Genomic DNA, 26,920 nt, shown 5'->3' with positions numbered 1-26,920 from the left:
GGTTCTCAGCTTAGCTGTAGAGGTAGGTAGAGGTCTGAGGTGCCAGGGAAGCCGGGTCTCGTCGAGCTGGTCAGTCGGATTCCGGAGGAAGGACGTGCAGCAAACCGCAGAGTTCTTAGATGGTGCCTGCGGATGCAGGGTGACTACTCCTTAGCCACAAGGGAGAAATCTTGAGAAGAGTCGAGAGTTCCTTTCGTAGAAAGTAGTTTCTTGAATCAAAGATGATCTAATTTGGAAGGGTCCGCTCTCCTGCCTTTATCCTAAAGAAAGGGGTGGGTACGCGACTAGGTCCTGCCCTAGGGGTGGGACCAGAAAGGGGGGTGGTTACACCCCTCTCCTATGCCGGACTTTCCCCAGGCCAGGGACTGGTGTGCCCCTGGAACTGGTTCTAGCCGGCAGATGCATAGTGAGCACCGGGGTGCCACTTGCAGTCACCTTCCTGTAAAGCCCTGCCTACCCAGGATACACAAAACCCTGTCTGGGATGGTGCTAGCACTGCCCCTGACAGGAAACCCTTTGTCCAAGCTCCCCTCGCTGGAAGGACTCCCAGCTGCAGGGGGTCAGACTCGTGTCTGTGGTGGCAGCATCCATTCTGTGATGCTGAGGCTTGAGTTAACTTTAATCGGGGTTCACAGTTACATACATGTCGTGTCCCTCTAGAAGGGTGGAATGCTAACCCCGTCGCCAGAATTGGCGAGGGGTTAGTATTCCAATTTGTATGACACCTTACTCGACATGTTTTGATAAAGCAATACCAAAGATAGCATTTAACCGCGAGGATTATAATGCACTTAAGAGTATATGGTATGCGTTATCATGGAACAGCTATTAGGACTTGGTTCCGCAAGCTGCAAACGGGCTCAGCTCATGCCAGAGCACCATCTCACACGATTCCAAGCACTCTGCCTTCAGGATTGTCAAGGCCTGCCATAGGAGTGACTGATAGGAATCTGTGTGTCCATTTTAGGGTTAGATATAGGTATACTATATCTAAAGCAAAGGGTGATTACACCACCTTGCCCCAGCTGTCGTGCAGCCAGTTGTGTCAGATTTAGATGGCCATCCAGGGGTGGCATAATACATGCTGCAGCCCCTGGTAGGCCCTGGGTACACCTATGCCCTGAGTTACAGGGTCTGATAAGGTGGCCCAGTACCAGTTGGAAATGTTCCTAAGGTACATGGAATCCATTTTAGAGAGAGAGCAGTAGGCCTGGGGTCCTGATTGGCAGGGTCCCAGGCCAACTAAGTCGGAAAACCAGCAAAACACCAGGCAAAAAGTTGGGGGCAACCATAGTCTGGTATCCACCTTCCTACACGTAACACCAACAGTTCTTAAAAGTAAAAATGGGCTTGTTAGTGAATGGCGTCCATACAAGTTGCTATGAAGATATGAGTCGTCTGCTGCGGGACCTTTGATAGGGTCGCCGGCGCCGTCTACTCCGTGTGTGTGCATACTTGGACGACTGGCTGCTAAAAGGTCAGTCCCCACTACAAGTGAGTCACAACTTCCAGTTCTGTCTGCAGCAGCTGCACGACCTCGGGCTGCATGTAAACATGGACAAGTCAGTGCAGCAGCCCACCCAGTCCATCCACTACCTCGGCTCCGTTCTGGACACTAGTGTGGGAAGAGCGTATCCTTCGGAAGAGAGACCGTCTTCCATGAGACAGAGATGCAGGCTTCTGCTCCAGGTGCAGAATCCGACAGTCTGGCAGGTGGCTTCCCTGCTAGGATCCATGGCGTCCTGCACCTTTCTCATTCCCAACGCCAGGCTGAGGATGCGTCCTTTGCAGCAGACTCTGGAGGACCAGTGGGATCAGTCGACAGGTCGCTGGGAGGATCAATTCTCTCTCTCTCCAAGGCGGCGAGATCCTCCCTCTCATGGTGGACTCAGCAGCGGAATCTGATGGTGGGAGGCCCTTTTCACCAGCCACTACCAGTGCAATTGGTGGTGACAGACGCGTCTCTGCAAGGCTGAGGGGCACACATGGGGGTGCCTTAAGATTCTAGGGCCGGTGGCAGGCAAAAGAACAGACCTACCTACACATCAACATGCTGGCGCTATGAGCAGTCCATCTGGCTCTAAATGCTTTCCTGCCAGCAATTGAGTCCGATTCAGTCATGGTCCAGACAGACAACACGACGACCATGTTTTACCTGAACAAGCAGGGTGGAACTCTGTCTCGTCCTCTCTCCCTGGAGTCACAAGCGATCTGGCACTGGCTGCTTGCCGGGAACATCTCGGTGGTGGCGGTGCATCTTCCAGGAGAGCTAAATGTCAAGGCAGACGCACTCAGAAGGCACTTCTAAGATCAGCCAGACTGGGTGCTACACGACGAGGTGGTGGCGGACCTTTTCCATTGTTGGGGTCGTCCGAAAATAGATCTATTCGTTGACGAAAACACAAATGCCACGCCTTTGCATCCAGATTCCACTGTCCATGGACAAGGGGGAATGCTCTTTTGATGGACTGGTCAGGAACATTTGCCTACGCCTTTCCTCCTCTGCCCCTGATCCCGAAGGTGGTGTCCAAGCTACTCAGATCCAGCATGACCATGATTCTGTTAGTTCCAGACTGGCCACTGCAGTCGTGGTACCCGGACCTTCTACATCTGTCGGTTCTTCCACACAGGAGACTACCTTGCAGGCCGGGCCTGCTGACCAAGATGGGAGGGAGGATTCTTCATCTCAACCTTCCCTCACTGAACTTGACAGCATGGCTCCTGAGGTCCTGCAATACAGACATTAAAATCTTCCTCCTGATTGTATGCATATTTTAAAAGAAGCACAAAGACCCTCCACAAGAATGCCATACGCGTTTAAGTGGAAGAGGTTTTTTCTTTGGTGTAGAGCACATAACTTTGATCCTACGGAGGGGCAGGAGGATGTCATCCTCCCTTACCTTCTGTATCTAGCAAGATCTGGTCTTAAGTATGCTTCTATCAGAGTGCGTTTATCTCCCATTACGGCGTACAGGAAGTCGCCTAGTCAGCCCTCCTTTTTCCAGATGCAGGTGGTCAAGGACTTCTTACAGGGGTTAAAGAAAGTGTATCCCCCTGTTGGAAACCCTTCTCCGTGGGAGTTAAACCTGGTGTTGTCAAAGTTGATGGGTCCTCCTTTTGAGCCAATCCACAGAGCTTCCTTGCAGCATTTGTCTTGGAAGGCCGCTTTTCTGGTAGCAATTACATCCGCGCGCAGAGTAAGCGAGATCCAGGCATTGTGTACCAATGAGCCTTACACTGTTTTCCACCATAACAGAGTTGTCTTAAGGGCGCATCCTTCTTTTCTCCCTAAGGTTGTGTCTGATTTTCACATCAATCAATCCATTTCCCTGCCATCATTCTTCCCTAATCCAGCGGCCCCATCTGAGCGGTCGCTTCATTCCTTAGACCTTAAGAGGGTGCTTAAGTTCTACTTACAAAGTACCAAGGAAATAAGGAAGACAGATCAACTGTTGGTTAATTATGGCGCCATGAGAACAGGCTTCCCAGCCGCTAAGAGATCCATTTCAAGATGGATTGTTTTGTGCATTACCTTACCTTACCAGCTGGCGAAAAGGCCCTTACCTTTACCTCCCAAGGCACATTCCACCAGGGGGAAAGCGGTCACTGTTGCTTTCTTGCATGACGTCCCTATGTCAGATGCTCAATTAGGCCAGGCCTCCTTGAGAAATCTGTTCGGATAATGGTTTCCTCTATCCTACTTGGTTTTTACTAGGCTTATTGATCACGTTTTCTGTGTTCTCCTTTGCCCGCAGGGAGATGAGGTGAGGCTCGCTATTCTATTCTAATGCGTATGACTATTGATGAGGATCCCCTGGAAGAGAAGGATTAGTTACTTACCTGTAATCCTAGTTCTCTTCCAGGTGTATCCACATCAAAGTCATAAGCAACCCTCCCGCCTCCCCGGGCAAAGGACTATTTTAATTGGGAGATTGTTAACCTCCTTGTTCAATGGGCTTTTTCAGTCTCCGCAAAGAACTGACCTGTCAACCCTGAGGCATGATGGGAAGCTGGGGGTCATGAGTGCCTTAAAGGCACGGTGTCAGTTTATTGCTATACAGATACAGATTAGCTTTTCAGTCTTTTTAGACTGTATTTGCAATGCAGCCTGGGAGCTTTCTATGCTTTCAGTGTTTTATGAGAATTTCTACTGTTTTCTAAGCATTAAAACAGTTTCTAAACAAACTTTGTTGTTGTTTCTCATGTTTCTAATGCATGTTATTCATGTATGGTGGAAATTCTTTACAGCATGATTCATCTCTAGTGTTTATTAGGCTGCAATTGCATATATATATATATATATATATATATATATATATATATATATAAATATATCCCGAAGGGGCTACTCCCTCCCCTTCGAGGTGACCCCTCCAGCCATGCCACCGCAGTACCACCGTGTGTCGGGGATCACTTGAGTCTTCTGCAAGAGGAAGTTACGGCCTTACTGGCCAAGGGGGCCATTGAGCGCATTCCTAGGCCAGAAGTAGGTTGTGGTTGTTACTCCCACTACTATGTGGTTCCCAAGAAGGGCAAAGGAGGCCTACGCCCTATCTTGGACCTGCGGAACGTCAGCGGCTTCCTCCAGGAGGAGAAGTTCAAGATGCTGACTTTGGCTCAGGTCTTAGCTGCTCTGGACCCGGAAGACTGGATGGTAGCGTTGGACTTGCAGGACGCTTATTTTCACATCCCCGTCCTGCTGGCATACCGGCGTTAACTGCGGTTCACGGTAGGCCACGAGCACTTTCAGTTTACCGTGCTCCCCTTCGGCCTTACTAGTGCCCCACGGGTGTTCATAAAAGTGATGGCGGTGGTCGCAGCTCATCGGTGCAGGTTAGGGGTTTTAGTCTTCCCCTACCTCGACGACTGGTTGTTGAAGGCGGGCTCGACCCAGACAGTCGTCAGCCCCTTCCAGACTATGGCCGACCTCCTGCACCTGCTGGGGTTCTCCATCAATGTGCCGAAGTCGCACATGTGTCCCTCTCAGAAGCTCCTCTAAATCAGAGCGGTTCTAGTTTTGGGTTTATCCTCCCGAACTGCGGTTCTGGGTATTCAGACTCTGATGCCGATCTTTCAGCCGTTATCCCGAGTCTGTCAGGTTGACTCTGGGGCTGATGGCCTCCTGCATCCTTCTGGTGCATCACGCCAGGTGGCGGATGCAGGCTCTGCAGTGGGACCTGAAGTTTTAGTGGGCCCAGCATCAGGGCAACTTGTCCGACCATGTCTTGATCTGAGGGCACTGCAAGACAGTTGCAGTGGTGGCTCACGGACCGCAATTGGGTCAGCGGCAGATCCCTCTCCCTACCCCAACCGGAGCAAATAGTTGTGACTGACATGTCCCTCCAGGGCTGGGGGGGCCACATGGGAGAGGCGGAGATCAGAGTCCTCTGGTCTCCGGCGGAGTCCCGGCTCCAGTGCAAGTCGGATCGCCGCAGCTCCAGATGGTTGATGTGAAGGCATTCCTCCCCTTTGTCCGGGGGAGTGTAGTGCAGGTGTTCACGGACAACCCCACTGCCATGTGGTACTGCAACAAACAGGGCGGGGTGGGGTCGTGGACCCTATGCCAGGAGGCTCTGCGCCTATGGCAGTGGCTGGAACATCAGGGTGTGACCCTGGTGGTTCAACACCTGGCAGGTTCCCTGAACGTCAGGGTGGACAAACTCAGCTGTCGGTGCATGATGGATCACGAATGGCGTCTGAACTCGGACGTGGCGCAAGGCCTCTTTCAGCAGTTGGGAGAGCCTTGGTTAGATCTATTCGCCACAGAAGAGAACGCGCAATGTCATCAGTTCTGCGCGTTGGAATTTCCAAGGCGGCACTCGCTCGGAGACGCTTTTCGTCGCAAGTGGAGCTGCGGTCTGTTGTACGCCTTTCCGCCTATACCACTTCTGCCCAGAGTGCTGAAGATCAGACGTGACCGGGCCCAAGTTATCCTTGTGGCTCCGGACTGGGCACGAAGATAATGGTATCCCGAGCTACTCAGCATGTCTGTCGATCCCCCGATTCGTCTGCCTCTTCAGGAGGACCTTGTGTCGCAGCAGGGGACGGTCCTCCACCCGAACCTGTCCAGTCTCCACTTACATGCGTGGAGATTAAGCGGCGGCAGTGGAGGCCATTTGACTTGCCTTCCTGAAATCTGTAATGTCATTCTGGCAGCCAGGCGTCTCTCCACAAAATGGGTATACGCCTGCAGGTGGAACAAATTTGTGGCATGGTGCACAGCAAAGGCTGTGGATCCCCTTTCTTCCCCTCTTTCAGAGGTTCTCCTCTTTCTTCTCTTGCCCAGCAGGCCTCTGCTCTGGGCACTATCAAGGGCTACCTCTCTGCTATTTCCGCCTTCATATGGCTCCCTGATCTGCCCTTTGTTAACGTCCCCAGTTGTAAATAGGTTTTTGAAGGGCATCACTCATGTTTCCTCCTGTCCCTTTCGTGATGCCTCAGTGGGACTTGAACCTTTTTCTGACCTATCTGATGTGCGCTCCTTTCGAGCCACTTCATAACTGTCCTCTTCATCTCCTTACTCTGAAGACTGCATTCCTGGTTACCATCACCTCTGCCAGGAGGGTGAGTGAGCTCCAGGCTCTTTCCTCTAAACCTCCCTTCCTTTCTGTCCATCCGGACAAAGTTGTGTTGCGGATGCGACCCTCTTTCCTGCCCAAAGTAGTCACAGCCTTCCACATCGGGCAGTCCATCACCTTGCCCACCTTCTTTCCGCCTCCGCATCTCTCGAAAGAGCAAGAGAGGCTCCACCGTCTGGACCCAAAACGTGCACTCTCTTTCTATTTGGATCGCACACGCCAGTTCCGGGTGGATGACCAACTTTGTTGGTTACGTGGGCGCTAAGAAAGGTCGGGCGGTGCACAAGCGGACCATCTCTCAGTGGGTCGTGTTGTGCATCAAGGTATGCTACTCTTTGGCTAAAAAGGAACCTCCTGTTGGGCTGAGGGCCCATTCCACTCGGGCCACGACGACTACTACTGCCCTGGGTCGGGGAGTCCCCTTGCAGGACATCTGTCAGGCAGCTACGTGGGCCTCGCTGCAGACGTTTGCGAGATACTACTGCCTGGACAGCCAAGTCCGGAGAGATGGCTTTTTCGGCTGTTCCGTTCTCCAGGACTTTCTGGTGTGATCATTGGTTCGCAGACCCACCACCGGGGTTGGTATTGCTTGGGTATCTATTCTAATGTAAGGAATCTAACTTTTGCATCTGAAAGAAACAGGTTAGTATTACTTACCTTCGGTAACAATATATCTGTAAGAAACAGTAGTTAGTATTAGATTCCTTACCGCCCCACCCATCCTCCCCGTTCTGCGAACCGATATCTAGGGTTAAGGTCATCCCCTTTCAGGGCCCTAGTTTCATGGCACCAGTGTTGGTTTTTATCATGGCTCTGCGTTTCTGGCGTGGAAAAGCTATGTATAAGAACTGACGTCAGTGCGCGAGGGCGGCTTCTAAGTACCCCGGCGACGTCATCCCGGTGCCAACGACTGACGCGGAGCCGCAGACGACGCCTACCGACACGTAAGGGTACTGCTACGCAAAAGTTTCCGGATCCAGTCTGACGCCTGGGGATATTGTAAGGTAAGGAATCTAATACGAACTACTGTTTCTTACAGATATATCGTTACCGAAGGTAAATAACTTGTGCTTCTGGGTTCACATGCTGTGCATCATTCCGCCATTTAGTGGTTGGGTCCAGAATTGGCTTGGTTTTTTTTTTTTTCCCCTCTTGTTTTGGTCGATATCGATCACCATTTGGTGTCTGGTACGTCCTCTGTATGACATCAGACGGCATCCTGGAGGTAGACTTGCGTGGTGGCCATCTTAAGATTCTGTTTTCCGCTGTTGGATCTGGAAGCAAGACGGGAAGCTCCGAAGAAGTCTCTCTCCCCCCCCCCCCCCCCCCCCCCCCCAAACGTCAAGAAAAGATCGTCGTAGATAGGATCAACGAGTAGAGACCGATCATTGACGCAGAGTCGTAGACAGAAGCACAGCGGCCCGAACTAGAGGAACACTCCAGGCCACAAATGGCGAGGTAGGAGCCATGGAGAAGATCCCTTTTAAGTTCTGCCCCATGTGCCATCTCAAATATGCACTGCGGGATCCACACACAGTGTGCATCGTGTGCAACCTTTGTCCACCCAAGGATCACCAGGATAATGAATGCAAGGTCTGTGCAGCGTTCCTGCCGAAAACTCTCAGGACACGCCAAAATCAGAGACAGGCCCACTACACTACGATGTTGATGCCAACGAAGAAACCTTCCATGAGCGAGATGGGTTTCTTGAGCGACGAAGAGGATCATGCAGCTCCTGCGGAATTCACACATGATGGATCGGACATCGAACTTGTAGAAAAGAAAGCCGAGAAAAAACAGAAAAGAAGGCGAAAAGAAGACTAAGGAATAGAAGAAAAAGACTGACAAAGATCCGTCAGAACCGAAGAGCCACGAACCAAAAACAGCCAAGGGAAACCCGATGCAGAGCAAAAATGCTATCAAAGGTCCGTCTCAACCGAAAGAAACCCATGGCACTTACTCAAAGGTTGCCGAAGAGGGGGAGTCGTACAAGGTTCCGAAGCCAAGGGTCGATGACACAAAACCCGCTAAAAAAGCTTCAATGCCGAAGACAGTCGTCAAAAAAAAAAAGGAAGACCCCGGCATGCGCTGCCAAAAGGGCCCTCTAAGTCGATAAGAAGACTCGAGAAAGAAATGGTTTCTCTAGGAGTTCGACTCACTAAAGGAGTATCGAATCCCTTAGGCTCCAGAAGTCGATCCTGAAACCGTTGACGCCGAAGAAGTGGAAGACTCCAAAGAGGAGGAAGATGGTATCCTCCAATTCCCACCAACGCGGGAACCTCGAGGCTAAGACACCAAGGAATACGATAACATACCGGAGGAAGAGGAAAACTAAAAACTTCGAGAACAAATTGAACGAGCTCGACACTGCGAGATCCCTAGAAGGCATCTCCCCCAGATGACATTGCCTCCTACATGGAAATTCTTAAAAGGGCTGCAAACCAGTTTGGGGTGCCCCTAGACGAAGTAAAGGGGGATTCATGTTTTCTGTTGGAAACTCTGGCACCTGCAACTAAAGGAACACTATCTTCCCATGTTGCCAAGTATTCTGGACCAAGGCAAGGAAGCCTTCAAAGAGCCAGCATGTAACGGAGGGGTAACTCCTAGGGTGGAGAAAAAATATGTTTGAGGCATATGAGCTGCATATTGTTCACCTTAGCATTAGTCCGCCACCTGGTGTTGGGCTCGGATGATTGCAGTTTGTTGTTGTCTTGGAAGAAGTCTTTGCAGTCCTGAGATAGGTGACTCCTCCCTTGGACAACAGTGCGCATGGGCATCGACTCCACCCTTAGATTGTTTTTTTCCGCCATTGGGTTCGGATGAAAGATTCTCCGCTCCGGCCAGAAGAAGATTCTTCACAACTTCGAAGCGCAGAACTTCCAAAACAACTTCAAAACTAACTTCAACATCGAAGATAAAGCCTTTCAACAACATATTTTCCATTCCGGTCATCGAAGTGGGCCGTTAGGCCTATCGACGCCGTGCGGCCTACACCAGATGGAAAGAACTCCGTTCAAGAAATGCCCGAAATGCCAGGCAAAATTTTCTCATAGCGATCACCACGAGGTTTGCAACCTCTGCCTATCTCCGAAACACGACGAGTCGACCTGCACAGCTTGTGCATCCTTTCGGTCGAAAAAGACCATTCGGGATCGGAGGGCCCGTCGACACGAGATGAGGAGATAGGCCCCAGCACCGGAGGATATCTTCGAAGATATCAACGAGGAAGTTCCCCACGTTCCAGAAGAAGACTCTCCGGAGCTCCAGGTCGTATCAGAGGCAGACGACTCAGATGACTCCATTCCATCGGGTCAACGCGTGAGTACTAATGCCCCTGCAACACATACTATGCCCAAACCGAAGGCAAAGGTCAGCACTCCGCCCAAGGGGACCAGTCGAGACCGAAAATCAACTTCGACAGCCTAGCCATCGAGGCCGGCTCCGAAGAAAACAACAAAGCCTTCTAGTGCCTCGACACCGAGTAAACAAACATCTCTTGTCGGCACCGAAATATAAAGACACCTCGGCACCGAAACCAAAAACTATGTCTGCACAGAAACACAGACACATCGGTACCGAAAGAAACAACGGTTCCGAAACCGAAAGAGGCAACAGCTCCGAGACCGTCGACTTAAACACCTTCGGTGCCGAAGACCAAGAAGCCCGATTCTGAGGTGCCCAAATCCTCGAACATGCCTTCAAAGCTGAAAACATCACCTTCGGCGCCAAAGACTTTGCCACGGGACGTTACACCACCTCCCAAGACCAAAGAAAGACCGCAACCTCCGTCGGATCCGAAAAAATCGAAGCCCAAGAAGGTTGTAGAGGAAGAGTAACTTTTTACTCCATATCCTCAACAGAAGAAGATTTTTATAGACCCAAAGACATGTCGTGTGGGTACTACACCTCACAAGAAAAGGCCAGCAGAGGCCCCAGCCACACCTGTAGTGCCTGCTAAAAAGGAATGTGCAACATCTCCCATACGTCCTTCTCCTATACCTCTTCTTCCTTCTTCTCCTATACCTAACATATCTCCTACACATTCTCCACCTTCATCACATTCTTCTCAACAAAATGATGATGAATATAACTTGGAGGTAGGGGATGATGAGGAGGAGCCTAGCTCTTACAACATAGATGAGGATATATGGGATTACACAACACCTAGAGAGGTACCCATAAATGATTTTCAGAACCCACAGAATATACCTGACGTTCCCGAACCACTCATACCCATCAAAGCCTTCCCCTCCTGAAGACCCAATTAGGTTTAGCCATTTGTTAAACAGAGCAGCAGTTGATCATGGAGTGCCTATGCATTCTGACAACATTGAAGATTTCTTAATAGACACATTTGAGCACTCTGAGAACAGCTCAAATATTGCCAATGATTAAAGGAGTAGTTAAACACGCTCCAGAAGTATTTAAAGATCCTGTACTCAAAAGGATTTTAAATCCTAGGATTGAAAAGAAATCTAGACCAGCACCTTCAGACCCAGTCTATATTAAAGGACACCATCCACTAGATTTGTTAGTAGTGTCAAACGCTAGAATGAGGGCAAATTCTCAAACATCTGGAGAAGCGCCCCCACCTGATAAAGAGTCAAAAGTTAAAGACGCATCAGGAAAAAGAGTAGCTGCACAGGCAGCAAATATGTGGCGTATAGCTAATACACAAGCCCTACTCTCTAGGTATGATAGGGCTCATTACGACCAACTAGAAAAACTTCTAGAACATTTACCAGATCAGTATGAAGAACAAGCAACTGACCTGATACAAGAAGACAAACTAATATCTAATGCCTCAATAAAGTGTGCACTAGACACAGCAGATACAGATCTAGGGCTGTAAATACAAGTGTCATTCTCAGAAGACATGCGTGGCTACGCGTTTCCAGGTTTAAGCAAGAGGTGCAAACCACCATTTTAAACCAGCCTTTTAATTCAAAACAATTATTTGGTCCTGAGGTAGACGCCATCCTTGAAAAAATGAAAATGAAAAAGGACACTGACACTGCCAAGTCTATGGGAGCTTAACAATCTACACAAGGTAGAGGTTCTTTTCGTCGCTCCTCGTATAGAGGAGTCTATAAGCAGACTGGAGCAGACAATACCACAGCTTTTAAAGCAGACATCCACCAATAAAGGATTCTTTATTTTATTTTTTTAAACCGTTTTTATTCCAGGGAACATAGTGCACTTCGCATATTTACATTTCCTCTCCACAGACGCCAGCGCGCTCCCCTCCCTTCACTCTTGGAATGTACACAGCCGATAAGCCCACAACCCGGAGGTCGGGCGGCGTCAGTCAGTGGATCATCCTGCCTGCCCTCCTGCGCATATGCCTTTCCGTAGACTCGGAGTATCGCATCCTGCTTTTAATATTTTCACCCCGCTCCCCTCTAACAGCCCTTACCCTCAACCCCTCCTTTCGACCAAACTCCCCTACCCTCCCCAACCTTCCCCCCCCCCCCCCCCCCCCCCTCCTGAGTGCTCTTCCCTACGCCTAAGCTCTACCGTGGTATACATGTGTGTGTGCTATCAGGAGTGGTAATGTCTGTTTAGGAATGTGCTCCTGGTAAGTGTTGGGGTTCTACTTCGCTCGACTCAGAAAGGCTGTCCTCTTCCATCGTGCTTACTCGCAAGGCTTGCACTAGCATCTCCCATTCCATGTCCGCTTCCAGTGCTCTGTCCGATCTGCGGCGGGCTAACTGGTATCTGAGCATGCTTTCACTCGCTGCCCACTTAAGCATCTCGTTGGTCCACCTTCTAAGCATTGGGCAATGTTTTGATTTCCAGTTCCTAGTCAATTCCCTCTTAGCCAAGATCAGGCCCATATCTAACCATTTACTTGAGATCCTGTTTTTGGGTGTATGCGGGAACCAGTGTAACAAGCCCCACCGCCTTGGTGACTTGCATCTCCCTTTCGGTCACCGTGTTTAACGTCTCAATAACCTCCCTCCAATATGCCCGCAGATGTGTGCAGTCCCAGAGCATATGTCCCAGTTCTGCTCCCACCGTGTTGCATCTGGGGCATGCCGCATCTTCCACTCCAAAATACTTCCCAATCTTCCTAGGTGTAAGATAAGCCCTATGCAGTATGTAGAAATGTATTAACTGAAAACGAGCGTTTCTTGCGCTCTTCCTCGCCCGCCTCACTATCTGTGCCTATGTGGTATCCGGGATCTCGGTCTGCAGCTCGAGCTCCGAAGCCTCTTTCAGCGTCACCAGGGGTTGCAGCGTATCATTCGTGAGTAGAGGCACGTCACCGCTTTATACGTGCCGGCCGCCATCATTGTGTATTGGCAAGCCATTGATGTCGGGGGCTCTTGAATACCCTCCCCCCAGTGTACTTGCATCGCTTGTGTTACAGCCGCATGCATTAAAAAGTCCCCCCTCGGGAGGTCAAAGCGGTCTTGCAGCGTTTGGTAGGGGATCAGTTCACCATTCTCATATAGGTCCCCCAGTATCTGCAGTCCCGCATCCTCCCACCTCTGCAGTCTCGACCAGTCACCCCCGTGCGGAAGTGCCGTTACCATGCCCAGGGGTATCTCAGGCGCGTACATGTGTCTCACTTCGCCCGCTTCTGCACTTGGTTCCAGCAGAGTCTGTACGTCTGCTCTTCTAGCGATAAGTCCCTGAGAGTCAGCTTCTGCTGCAAAGTTATGAATGCCAGCACATGTCAGGGGTAACCCTCTCCCTCTCCGGCCCTCGGTACACTCGCGCCACCTCCTGCGTGAAAATCTGCAGTTGCGCTGCCAAATAATATAACTCAAAATAAGGGACCGCTAGGCCTCCCTCATCCTTCGGCCGGAGCAGCGTGGATAAAGCTATTCTACGCCTGCCCGTACCCCAGAGGAAGGAAATCAGCAAGGACTTCAACTGCCAGAAGACCGATCTGGGTATCCAGATAGGCAACGTGCGGAAGTAATAGAGGAGGCCCGGCATGGCTATCATTTTCACTAGGGATATACGTCCCGTTACTGATAGCGGGAGAGTAGACCAGAAGGTCATATTACCCCGCAGCGCTCGTATGCAGCGGCCTACGTTACCCTCTAGCAGGTATGCAGCCTTGTGATATATGTGCACTCCCAGATATTTCAGGCAGTCTGACGCCCAGGCAAGCAGCGGGCAGGTAGCGGGTCTCGGTTCTCCGTGACGTAGTGGAAACAAGCATGATTTGGACCAATTAACCCGCAGCCCAGATAGTCTGCCAAAGGACACCAGGAGTCTCTCCGCCCCCTCCAATGCCTCCTGCGCATTTTCTAGGTATAATAAGAGGTCGTCCACGTACAATGAAATAAGTTGTGGGTTTCCCCGGTAGGTCAAGCCCCTATAAAAATGTCCCTTCCTGGCTTCCGCCGCAAAAGGTTCAATCGCCAGTGCAAACAACGGGGGAGATAGTGAGCATCCCTGTCTAGTGCCTCGACGCACCGGGTACTGGTGCGACACTAGGGGGCCCACCCGCACGCGTGCCACCGCTGAAGCATATAACACTCTCGTCCAGCGTATGTAACCGTCTCCAAGACCGAAGTGCTGCATAATCTTATACAGGTATTCCCATTCCAGACTGTCGAATGCTTTTTCTATGTCAATTGACAGTACCACAGGCGTTTGCGTATCAGGCCATGGTTCTCCCAGAAGGCGCACCAGTCTGCGTATGTTACCCGTCGTGTTTCGGGCGGGGATAAAGCCAGATTGGTCATTATGGACCAATTCCGTCATGTGCTGCAGTAACCTGGTCAGGTATAGAGAACAGGGTTGAACCCAAAAAGTCACTGGGACCTGGGTAGTAGATGATATGGACAGAATGGTCCCGGACAAGAAAGGAAAAAGTAAAAAAAGAATTTTCAAAGCAGTAAAAAATACATACGTAGAAACAAAGAATGGAGTGCAGAGTTTTTATTTACAATGCACTGAAAGTCACGATCAATGACTATACATTTAAATACATTCAAATGGAATTCATTGTAAAGTCATGCCCAAATTTCAAGGGGGGGAAAAAGGGGGGGGGGTTTAAGGGAAGGGAGCAAAGGAAGAAGAAGTCGGAATATACACAATCTTATAAACTCCACTTGAACAAATAGAAGCAAGTAATTAATCCACTTTTGTGATGGTAGTAAAGTGATCTCCAGGGTCACAAATGTAGTATAAATCCATATGAAACACTTTAAAAACACCATGCCCCTATAACAGCTGTAGAAATCGTGCTAGAATCATCTCGAAAACCGATCGAGACTCTCTGGGCAGTTGAGTCTAACCCCTGCACTAATGACGGCGAATCTGCTCATATGCCTGCCTTCTGGCAGAAATACTGGCATAAGACGTTCCAATTTTTGATATCCTCACCTACTCTTTCCGTCTCTGGAGTCACTGACTGGTATTTTGCCCACCCTGGCCCTTCTCTCCCTCCTTTGTCCTGAAGACCCGCCTAGCAAGTTGCAATCTCCTGCACTACATGTTTGGGTCGAAACGTATACTACCATTTCACCCCACCAGTCTCCACCGCTAGCATAATTTCTATGGCTGTTATAGGGGCATGGTGTTTTTAACAACCGATCCTCTTCCACCACCAAGCAATGACTTCCTCTGCTCCCCCCACAGCATACCACTCCTGTAGGGGGAAGCCTAACACAGTTCCTGCTTGTCTGGAATTCCATCACAACAGACAAGTGGGTAAGACAGATTATTCAACATGGCTACTGCCTAGAGCTTACAGCAACCCCTCCAAACATACCTCCAAGACAGCGTCCAATGTCTACAGACCATCTCACTCTGCTTAGACAAGAAGTACTATCACTTCTACAGAAGGGAGCTATTCAAATAGTTCCTTTAGAAGAACAAGGAATAGGGGTTTACTCGCTGTACTTTCGAATTCCCAAAAAAGACTGGATACTGAGACCAATCCTAGACCTCAGGCCCCTCAACAGCTACATACAATCAGATCATTTTCATATGATCACTCTACAACAGGTACTTCCACTGCTACAACAGGGCGACTTCCTTACAACACTAGATCTAAAGGACGCCTACTTCCATATCCCCATACATCCTGCTCACAGAACGTACCTAAGGTTTGTACTAGAAAAACAACACCATCAGTTCAAAGTCCTTCCATTTGGGGTAACCACAGCACCAAGAGTATTTACAAAGTGCCTAGCAGTGGTAGCAGCACATCTCAGACGACTGGCTAATAAAAGCAAAATCGTTCAATCAGTGTGTCACATACATAAGTATCTAGGGGCTACAATAAACACGTCCACAGCTCTAGCGTATCCCAGTACTGCTAGGATACAGAGCATTCAAGCCTTAGTCACCAAGTTTCAACACCAGCAGTCTCTGCAAAACAGGGTGTTCATGAGACATATAGGCATGATGGCATCTTGCATCTTCATAGTACCACACGCAAGACTGAAGATGCGTCCCCAACATGAGTGCTTAGCACAGCAGTGGAACCAAGCTCAAGGTCAACTAAAAGACCTGGTGTTGGTAGAAAGCCACACACATCGCTCTCTGCAGTGGTGAAACACCAAGAATCTGTCAAAGGGGCGGCCGTTCCTAGAGCCGGTTCCACAGGTAGTGCTTACAACGAACAGACTCATTCCTCACAGGGTGGGGAGCCCATCTCTTACACCACAATGGACCATTCAACAGAAAAGTTTCCATATCAACCATCTAGAGCTGCTAGCAATTTTTCTAGCACTCAAAACTTTCCAACTACAAGTTCAGAACAAAGCGGTCTTAATCCGGACGGACAATATGACAGCCATGTACTATATACAAAAACAGGGGGGGGCACTCTCTGCAACTGTCCCAATTTGCACAGAACATTTGGAGATGGTCCATTCCTCAAAACCTAGATCTGCTAGCATAGCACCATCCAGGAGTACACAATCAGATAGCAGATCTGTTAAGTCGTCAAGCACAACAGATTCACGAATGGGAACTACATCTACAAGTTCTTTAGCCATTCTTTCAAAGATGGGGGCATCCACACACAAATCTGTTTGCCACTCACGAAAAAACAAAATGCCCAGCCTTCGCCGCCAGGTTTCCACACCCACAGTCAAAAGGCAATGCAATATGGTTGAACTGGTCAGGCAGATTTGCGTACGCTTTTCCGCCTCTCCCACTCATTCCACTAGTAGTGTGCAAGCTCAGACAGCAGTCTCTCACAATTATGCTGGTAGCTCCCACTTGGGCATGCTAACCGTGGTTCACCACACTACTAGACCTGTCTATAGCTCTGCATCAAAAGCTACGCCTCACACCATCTCTGCTCACACAGAACCATGGAGAAATCAGACATCCAGATCCCAGACAACTGAACTTGGCGATCTGGCTCCTGAAGTCTGAGTTTGGTTATCTCAACCTACCACCAGACTGTATGAAGATCATTAAAGACGCTAGAAAACCCACTACTAGAGCGTGTTATGCAGCCAAATGGAAAAGATTTGCAATTTATTGTAAGAATAATCACATTGATCCACTGGACGCTTCCATCCAGAATATCATGTTACCTTTTATATTTACAAAGGTCTAACTTGGCATACTCTTCCATACGCCTGCACCTTGCAGCAATTGCAGCATACCTACAAAACAGACAGCACCTGTCTTTATTTAGAGTACCAGCAATTAAAGCATTCATGGAGGGATTAAAAAGAATAATCCCATCAAGGTTACCACCTTCTGCAGTGTGGAACTTAAATATTGTACTCACAAGGCTCATGGGACCTCCGTTTGAGCCTTTACATAAATGTGAACTGCAATTTTTAACATGGAAAACAGCTTTCCTTATTGCCATTATCTCTTAGAAGAGTAAGTGAAATACAAGCTTTCACAATACAAGAACCATTTTTTCAAATACATCCTAACAAAGTGGTTCTTAGATCCAATCCAACATTTCTTCCAAAGGTCATTACTTCCTTTCATATAAATCAATCTGTCGAGTTACCTGTGTTTTTTCAAAACCCAGACTCTGTGGCAGAAAGAGCATTGCACACACTGATGTTAAAAGAGCTCTTTTATACTACGTAGATAGAACAAAATCCTTTAGTAAGACAAAACAACTGTTTGTAGCTTTCTCTGCTCCTCATAAAGGCAACCCCATCTCCAAAGGTGGTATTGCGAGGTGGATTGTAAAGTGTATACAAATATGCTATCCTAAAGCTAAACATAGAGACTAACAGTTCCTCCTAGAGCGCATTCTACTCGCAAGCTAGGAGCCTCTATGGCCGCCTTAGGAAATATACCATTAGAGGACATATGTAAGACAGCTACATGGTCTACACCACATACCTTCACTAAACACTATTGTGTTGATGTGCAAGCAAAGCAGCAAGCTGCAGTAGGCCAAGCTGTTCTTAAGACTTTATTTCAGACAACTGCATAGGATACAGGTGACCACCGCTAAGGGGAGACACTGCTGCACAATCGATGCTAAGGTGTACAATCTACTGCTCATATGCCTCGAACAGAATATGCTACTTACCAGTATGCATCTGTTCTTGGCATGTAGAGCTGCAGAATATACACGCCCTCCCGCCTCCCTGAGACTTGTGTCCGTTCCAGTTTTTTCATCTTACTTGGATGCATACGCATGGACATCCTTTTCTTACTGTATCTCTACTAACTCCATTTCCCTTCAGGGCGAAAAACAATATAAGGATTGAGTTGATGCCCATGCGCACTGTTGTCCAAGGGAGGAGTCCCCTATCTCAGGACTGCAAAGACTTCTTCCAAGACAACAACAACCTGCAATCATCCGAGCCCAACACCAGGTGGCGGACTAATGCTAAGGTGTACATTCTGCAGCTCTACATGCCAAGAACAGATGCATACTGATAAGTAGCATATTCCATACCCTCTTCAAAGGACCCAAAATATATACAGGGAAACGTTACGCCAGATTCCATCATTGGCCAGAAGGAGAGCTAGCGCAGTCTCCAATATAAGACCTCCTGCAGAAAAGGAGAGTAAAAGGATGGACTAAGTTGGCAGAAGAATGGAGAAGGAGGCAGCAATGAAGTGCCACATTTCCAACTTAAATGCCCTGCTCAACAGATATGGTCACCAGCAGTGGGATGAAATTGTGGAGTTTATAAAAAAACTCCCAGAGGAGGACAAGAAGAGAGCCAGATCGTTGGTCCAAGAGGGAAGAAATGTAGCTAATACCTGCCTCAAATCTGCACTAGATGCAGCAGATACCGCAATCAGGCAAATGTGCACAGGAACCATACTACAAAGACATGCCTGGCTCAGGATCTCTGGATTCTAGCAAAAAGTCCAAACATCAATTATCAACAGACCTCTTAACGGACAAGTTATTTGGCAAGGAAGTAGATGAATCCCTTCAACAGATCAAGAAGGATAATGACAGCCAGGGCAATGGGGGCCCTACAACAAAGATGATCTTTCAAGAGAGGAGGTTTTTCGAACAGAAAGACCACAGGAAGAGGCAGCTTCGGCAAGAACCAGCTGATGCCGCAACAATCCCAGGGGCAAAGCACAAGCCAACAAATGGGCAACAGAAGCAGCCCTTACGAGGGTGAGGAAACGGCAGAGGAAGAGGCCAAACCTCCAGAGCGAGGAGTAATACCTCTAACTGACTTCCACACAAAAAAGGACCCACACATTACCAATGAGGGGAAGAATATCCTTCTTCCACAACCAGTGGGAAAGGATAACAACGGACAAATGGATATAAAAGTTGGTACAACATGAATATTGCATAGAGCTAAAGACACCATCTGCAAATCCACCAAAAACAAGAAAACTATCAAAAACAGAACAAATCCTGCTAAACGCAGAAATCAAGTAACTGTCTAAAACAAGCAATAGAAACAGTACCAAAACGGGAACGGTACAAAGTAAACTACTCACCATACTTCCTGGTACCAAAATGAGACTTAGCCCTGAGACTTATCTTGGACTTAAGATTCATAAACAAGTTCATACGGACACAACACTTCAAAATGTGTACCCTTCAAGAAATAATCCCGCAAATCCCAAAAGGAGATTTTCTAGCAACAATAGACCTCAAGGACACCTATTATGTATTCCAATGAATAAGACAATCAGAAGGTACCTAAGATTCTGTAGTAGGGGATCTCTGTGTATAGTCATAATCTAGTGAATAGTCCCGCCCATGTGCGTGGACCCCGGAGCAATCGAAAATAATCTCTTAAAGTGTTGAAAAAATGCAGAACTGCACAGACACTTGAGAGAATTTAAAGACAGATAATGCAGCCTATAACCAGGCTACACTGTCCAGTACTTCAACTAGAAATTCCACCAAAAATCCACAAACAGCAAAGTCTGTCCAGATTTCCCTTGCCTCAGCAGCAAAAACCCTCTGGAATGATAGAGAGGAAGACATGGACAGACAAGCCCCATAGGCTGCCATTATGTGGCTCAAAACAGGATACTGTGCCTTTAAGAGAACTTTCCAGAACTTCACAGTATCCCAGAATGCCCTGCAGGTCCCTTTTACTTTCAGTTCTTTTTGAAGGCGTAACACGCCAGACCTGTAGCATTCCTTACATTCCTTACATTCCTTACATGAATATCTCTCTCAACCGTGGAGGAGGGCGGGCGGGCACTTATGACTATAACAGAGATACCCCTACTACAGAACTGGAGTTACAGGACAGAAACTACACCTTCTGTAGTAGGGGAATCTCTGTGTATAGTCATAATCTTTTGAATAGAATGGCAAGCCCATCCCCACACCAAAGCGGCGGTGGAGAAACGAGAAATAACACCACTATTGTGCGAAAAGATTTCGCAGCAAAGCCTGCCCAACCAGAGCGTCTGCCCTGGCATCCGTGTCCAGACAGTAATGCTTAGCAAAGGTATGGACCGACTTCCAAGTGGCGGCCTTGCAGATTTCTGCAATAGGAATATTACGTAGCAAAGCCGTCGTGGCAGCTTTGCCCCTGGTGGAATGAGCCTTAGGTTTACCCTCTAACGTCTTATTAGCTTTCTGGTAACACAGTTGTATGCAGGACACAATCCACCTAGAAATGGACTGCTTAGAGGTAGCAAGACCCGTCCTGACTGATCCATAATTGATAAACAATTGGTCAGACCTACGAATATCTTTGGTCTTATCCAGATAAAATTTCAACACCCTCCTAACATCCAGGGAATGTAAGGACCTTTCCGCTGGAGATGAAGGATTCTGAAAAAACGTAGGCAAAGTTATCGTCTGGTTGACATGAAAATCAGAAATAACCTTGGGAAGAAATTTTAGGGTGAGGACGCATAACAACCTTAGCAGCATGAAATACAGTATAAGGTTCTTGGCAACACAACGCCTGAATTTCACTCACCCTGCGGGCCGATGTAATGGCCACGAGGAACGTCGCCTTCCAGGACGGGTGCTGCAATGAAGCCTTATGAATAGGTTCAAAAGGCTCCTTCATTAATCTGGACAGCACCACATTCAATTCCCATGAAGGCAAAGGAAGCCTGACAGGAGGGAATACTTTCTTCAAGCCTTACAAAAAATCTTTGATCACAGGGATCTGGAAGAAGGAAGTCTGTGAAGGGCATTTCCTGTAGGCAGTCAATGCAGCAAGATGAACCTTAATGGAATGAACATTAAGGCCAGACCGCACCAAATATAGAAGGTAAGGAAGGATGACGTCTTCCTTGCACATAGTCGGGTCAGTTTTCTTTCAAAACCCTCAGTCGGTGGCTGAAAGAGCCTTACACACACTAGATGTCAAAAGAGCTCTGCTATATTACGTTGACAGAACTAAATCATTCAGAAAAACAAAGCAACTTTTTGTTGCCTTTTCTCCACAACATAAGGGTAATCCCATTTCAAAAACAGGAATAGCCAGATGGATAGTTAAATGCATTCAAATATGCTATCAAAAGGCAAAGCATACTTTAACAGTTCCCACAAAAGCCCACTCAACGCACAAAATGGGGGCATCCATGGCTTTCCTAGGAAATATTCCCCTAGAAGACATATGTAGGGCGGCTACATGGTCTACCATACACACTTTCACTAAACACTACTTTGTAGACGTGTAAGCTAAGCAACAAGCTGCTGTAGGCCAGGCTGTCCTTAAAACTTTTTCAAACCACTGTAGCTGTTACAGGTGACCACCGCAAGAGGAGAAACTGCTATACAGTCTATGCTAAGATATGAATTCAGCAGCCCACATGCCTTAAACGTAAAATGCTACTTACCAGTATGCATCTGTTCTTGGCATGTAGGGCTGCTGACATTCATATTTAGTATGATTTTTTTAAAGAATATTTGCAGTTTGCAAAAATCGACACTTAAAAGAAATTTCACAGTAAAACGTCAATGATTTCCTATGGAAGAAAATTCAAGTTACTGGTAAGTACAGTTAGGATTACTTTTGCGGTTCAGTACTGGGCTAAAAGATACAGTACTGACTTCTCTCCCGTTCATCTGTGAGTATTTTGGAATTTGTTATTCGGCTGATTTTAGATGAATGTTAGTTTCAAAACTCCACACTGAGAAGAAATTTCAAGTGAAACCCAGTCAATGTTAACCTATAGAAGGAAAGTCAGTTATCGGCTTTTCGGTAAGTACTCGTCTGGTGGAGTTAAGGTTCCGGGCATAGACTCAGGGGTCTCCCAGGGTAGGAAAGGTACAGTAGGTACACACTCAACGGCACTGGGGCAGCCGGGTGCAGAGAGTAGGCCCAATGCAATCCAATGGAGGGTAGGGGGCCTTTGATTGGTGACAGGAAGCAAGCAGGCCATACGGCTGTGGGAGCTGGGCTCCTAGTCACTTACTCAGGGCAAGTGGGGAAGTAGTAGTTGTCACACTACCAGGGGCACTCGGGCGGCTCGGTGCTTTAGAGCCGTCAGGCGCTCAGTTATCCAATGTGAAAGTTAAAAAGTGAACAAAGGCTGCAGACTCTGGTATTGAGATTCTTTAGGTGCGACCACCACTTCGAGAGGTAAGTTGGGATTTTGGAGAAGAGGTAGGTACCCCAAAGAATGGCACAGGGGTCACAGGGCGCCGGGTGCAGGAGTGTCTTTTGGTGTCTGAAAATCTTACTTCGACTGGTCGTTGTTGAAGGGGTCCCTAGTTCTGAGGCTGCAGGCCTAGTCTTGTTTGTCCTGGAGGGTCTTTAAGCACTGAAATTCAGGTCCTAGTCGCCGAGGGGTCGTCCTCGTGGTCTTGGGTCACTCGGGCACAGGCCGGGCTTGGCGGGTGCAGATTAGGCTGGATTCACGGTTCCCGGCTGGCACCAGGGGTATTGCTGTTGGGGCAGAACCACTGCTCGTGGGAGTCCTAGTCTTTTGGAAGGTTCTAGGCAGGCAGGTCCTGCGGGGTAGGAGACGCCGGAGTTTCACAGGAGCAGGTTCAAGGATCAACAGGCCTGTAGGGTTCTGGGGCCAAGTCAGTGGGCGTTGTCCTTTTGTTAGCAGCTGCACAGCAAGTCTTCTCGTTTCTTGTTGTTGCAATTGGGATCTGAGGAACGAAGATTCAGGGTGCCCCTAAATACTAAATTTAGGGGTGTTACAGGTAGTGCAAGGGCAGGGACCAATGGGTCCCTCTCCTGGGGTGGGTATACCCCCCTAGCCTGCTCCTCTCCTGTGGGAGGGGGGTAGGGGCCTAGCTGTGATTGGGCAGGGCTCCCAATCTTCAAGATGGCCGGTGCCCGGAGTCGTGCTTCACCTCGCCTCCCCCACATGAGGGATGGGGTTGGCATAGGCTGGCACACCCCCTTTCTTCACTTAAGTTTTCCCTCCGTTCTTCCCGCCAGAGTGGGGGTCGGAACTGGTGGGGACCAGTTGCTGAGTACAACAAGTGGCCTGGAGAAGCTCACAAAAGGCGGTATGCCTTTGAAGCTTCCCCTCCTCATCCTGGGGTAGGAGGCTTGGCACCTCGTCCCAGGATGTGCATTGTTCCAGGTTCCTGAGAGCGGCAGGCTCTCAAGCCAGGGGGTCCAGAAACATGTCTGGTGGTGGCAGCCTCGGTAGCAACACAGTCAGGACACTGGGAGTTGGTTAGGTTTCGGGAGGCATCTCTAAGATGCCCTCTGTCGTGCATTTTACATTAAATCCCACACTGGCATCAGAGTGGGTTTAATGGGCTGAGACGTTTGATATCAAACTTCTCAGTTTTCAGTGTAGCCATTATGGTGCTGTGGAGTTCGTAAGACGACCTCCCAGCACCATTTACTCTTAATGGCATCACTGCAGTTACAATGCCCAGGAATGGCCCTGGGTACTGTAGGGGCACGGGGCTCATGCACCTGTGCCCATGCCACTGGCATAGGGCACCCAGCTGGGAGGGTGACTGATGGATGCCAGGGCAGTGAGCTTGTGGGCATGGCACACAGGGATGTGTGCCATGTCGACTTTTTGTTTAGTTCTGTACTTAGACACTCAGCCTGCAAAGGCAGTGTGTGGGTGTCAGGGTACAGGGCCCCTAAGGGTGGCACAATTAGTGCTGCGGCGATCAGGGTTCTTCTCTGGTCACCATGCCCTGGGTACCTAGGGTACCATTTACTTCGGGCTGACAGGTGGCCAGAGATGCCAATTGGGTTTTAGTTTCAACACAGTTTTGGGGAAGGAACTAAGGCCCTGGGCACCTGGTTGGCAGGAGCCCAGGGCACACTCAGTCAAAGCACATCAGCGATTCAGCTAAAAGTTGGGTCATACCCATGCAAGAAAGATGACACTTTCTCACTGTCCTCCACTTAAGTTCATTGATACTGTTACACTTAGGGATTATGTCCCTCTGTGTTATCCTTACTCTCTTCCTTCTCCTTTGCATGCAGCTTCTATGAGAAGAACTGAACAAGCTATGTATATTGTTCAAGGACCTATTTTCGATAAAAGGACCTTTTAGTTATCTGCAAGCCTGGTTATCTGCTTGAGATTCACGTGAGTTCTTTGTTGAAGGTTGTAGGTTTCTTAGGTGCATAGACTGGGCGATTTCTGGTAAGCCAATATTATTGAGGTAAAACCAGACTTTTTACAGCAAGGACATTTTTAGGTCTCGCCTGGCGATGCTGCGCGCATGCGCTGCTCGCTCTGAGGGCTTTTGGAATCAATACAGTTTCAGAAGTTGTGTTTCTGCTCCACCCGTAATTTTCATTGATGTGCGTCTTTTGACATCATTAATTATGCTGAATGGAGTGTGATGATTGTACCGGAGGCTTTGTAGTCTCTCCTGGTTGCCACCCTGTCCTCTTTTGGCCCCGCCCACCCGGACAGGATCATTTACTGGCTGTGTGACATGGTAGGATTTATAATGACTGTTGTCACTTCTGTCACTGTCACAATTGTTTGCGTGTGGGCTGTGCGTTTACTCGTGGGTGAGGTTTAACTAATAATGTTTATTTGACAATACTTAACGATACTTGTTCTTTTAGGTGTGCCTCAGGCTTGTGTATCAGCACGGTGCCCGCTTCAAGGACGCCACGCCAGCCTTTTCCACACATTATATTTTATATCGGCATGACTGCCGCTGTGCGGAGTCATGTTTGTCTTTTGTAGGCTATCCTTTACCCGATCGCTGCTTTGCCGTTCATGTCTGCGTCCCCGTCCCACCTCCTACACGTCTCTCTATTTCAGCCTACGTTCTGATTTACGAATTGCATGCAAATGTCAGTGGAGACAGGCGCACAATGAAATAAATTCTTCACGGAGGGTGTGGGCTGCTGTGCTCAGCTGCTGGCTCTAGCTTAAGCCGTTACTTTTCAAAAGCCCTCTTACATTGGGTCTGCTATTTTTAAGCTTCCTGTGTGGGCTGTTGGTCTGCCTCGCTTACATGGAGTGGCACCAGAGAGCTTAGGCTGCGTGCCTCCTCCGCCTCACAGAGGATCCACGCTCCGTAGTGGCTGTCGGTGACGGACGTATTGTTGTTTTTTGTATGCTGGTAATTTTTCTTAACCGTCTATTTTATCCAGCCACAACAGCAAATAACTTAATTCACAGAAGTGCTTAGGTGCCGCTAATGCTCTTTTCTTGAAAATATATACCTTTACCCACATCAAAAATTACTTTATTGGGTGATGCACGTGTGTTAGTTTGCGATGCCAGTGTGTATTTTAATTCATAAGTATTGCCTTCTTATTGCTGATTCAGCCCCGTTCAAACTAGGTGTACTATTTTGAAGTTTTCTGGATGATCCTCTCATCCGATTTCAGTTGGAGCAGCAGCTCATTATTTTCAGCGAGGGCGAGAAGCAGCTCAGTGTGTACTGAGAAAGCCATGCACAATCGTCTGAAAGGCAGCAGCTTCCCCAGCAGTCTTCCACAACCGAAAGAAGTATTGTTTTTTGCCTTAACGTGGCTTTGTCAGCCAGCAGCCTTCCACACTCGTTAGGTTATTATTTGCCTTACAAACCTTTGCCTTTTTCTTAAAATATGTGCCTGGCATCCCTCCCCCTTGATAGGGACACATACGAACAACTACAAAGCTTGCGCTAATAGGATTAATATCCCCATCGCAGACTTCCGGATCCCTTCAGGGCACAATTATACGCAGCTATCTTAGAACTCTGCTGAGGAAGGGTATAGGGGCATCCCTGACCTCCTTTAAAAAGAGTGAGGGACGCGGGGTATGCTTTCAGAGGGCTCGGACAACACCCCAGAAATAAAATAGAAACACTGCGAGCTGAAATTTAATGCTGTACTGACAATTTTTATCAGAGCACACATTAACTTTATGAAAAGTAAGCTAAATACGAAAAAGTAAATAGTTAAAGGCGATATAGTTCATGGTATGTGTGTTCTAATATTGAGTCGTATATTCCCTATCAATAGACTTTTTTTTTTTTAATCCAGCACTTTAACATAGGAAATGGTAGAATCTGATGTTTATACCTTGCCCAGTGGACTGAAAGATGCCCGGCGTACTACAAAACACAATCATTTCTTGTTTATCTAGGGAAGTCTCCTTTCTATTCTCCTCACACTACTCCCTCTCTCGCTTTCCTACTCTTACACCACATAAGACATAGCTAAAATACAATACCATTAGCAAAGCAAAGGGCTTTAACTTAAACAAAGGCGAGACCAATTACATTTCCAATGCTTGTTCAGTCAAGTGATGGACAATTTATAGATGTTGGTAATTTGTCTCACATTCTGTACTGTAGAACTTTACTGTTCTAGGTAGGTGGGATTTACTTCTACAATAACACACACACACTCTCTCCACTGTCTCTCGGGCAACATTTACTTGCCCCAAAAACTGAACTGTAGGTTTCATGATGTCTTGGGTACTTGTGTGTTATTTCTTTCAGTATTTATGCTTCAAATGCAGCAATGCCGTGCACGAGTTCTATACCATTCTGTCTTTGTCTCTCTACTTTTGTACATGTTTTCCTG

General features: G+C 48.2%; 1 protein-coding gene across 4 annotated transcripts in view; it reads left to right on the top strand.

Moving 5' to 3' along the window:
- EP300 (EP300 lysine acetyltransferase) overlaps positions 1 to 26,920 on the top strand; it is a 520,590-nt gene that overhangs the window by 185,035 nt on the left and 308,635 nt on the right. The gene's annotated exons all lie outside the window — the stretch shown is intronic.

This window comes from Lissotriton vulgaris, chromosome 1_1 (assembly GCF_964263255.1).
Source record: "Lissotriton vulgaris chromosome 1_1, aLisVul1.2, whole genome shotgun sequence".
Taxonomy (NCBI): Eukaryota; Metazoa; Chordata; class Amphibia; order Caudata; family Salamandridae; genus Lissotriton; species Lissotriton vulgaris.
The sequence above is the reverse complement of the archived record's forward strand: the minus strand, read 5'-3'. Positions and strand labels throughout refer to the sequence as shown.